We start from the raw sequence: 763 nt of genomic DNA on the forward strand, positions 1-763 counted from the left end.
ATATATATATATATCTATATATGTATGTAGAGGGGATTTGTTTTGCTTTTTCTGAATGAGAGAGAGAGAGAGAATTGCAGTACTTGAGATATTTGGTTTGTAATAGTCTTGTGCATATCATCAACCGTATGTATGTTGGAGAAATCTCCGCTGAAGAAAGAAGCTCAAAGAAGGCCTGCTTGCATTTGTTTGGTGAAGCCAAGTTTGGCAGAGGCAAGTGGTATGTTGTAAACGTCTGAAATGACCGTATTGTCCCTGTGAGCCAAATATATATTTTTTGGATTATTTTCATAGATGCCCTGAAGTATGGACCCTTTGCAAAGTGCCCCTAATTTTTTAAAGCCATTCAAAAGATTCCCATAATATGTAGAAAACCGTTTAAAACGCCCCTCCGTTTCACTCCCGTCTATAATCCTAACGTAGTGTTGACATGGCATGCTAGGGCACCAAACAAACGGAATCAAAACGAGAGAGGTTGTGCGGGGGTGTTTTAGGGCTGCGAGAGGGAATGTAACACTAGAGGTTCCGGCGTGGTCTTTAATCATGGATGGTGGTGGTGCCAACAGGGAAGGCAGTGGGCAGGTCCTATAGACGGGAGTGGAAAAAGTTAGTATAGTTTAGGGTTTCTTTAATTATTTTTTTATTTTTTATTTTATTTTTAGAGTAAATTGCAGCGTTGTACTCCATTTTTTTTTTTGTATAATAGACCTCAAACTTATAACTTTAGCAAATTGCACTCTGAATTTTAAAATTAGTAGCAATT

The sequence above is a fragment of the Morus notabilis genome, unplaced genomic scaffold, assembly GCF_000414095.1.
Source record: "Morus notabilis unplaced genomic scaffold, ASM41409v2 Scaffold1708, whole genome shotgun sequence".
Taxonomy (NCBI): Eukaryota; Viridiplantae; Streptophyta; class Magnoliopsida; order Rosales; family Moraceae; genus Morus; species Morus notabilis.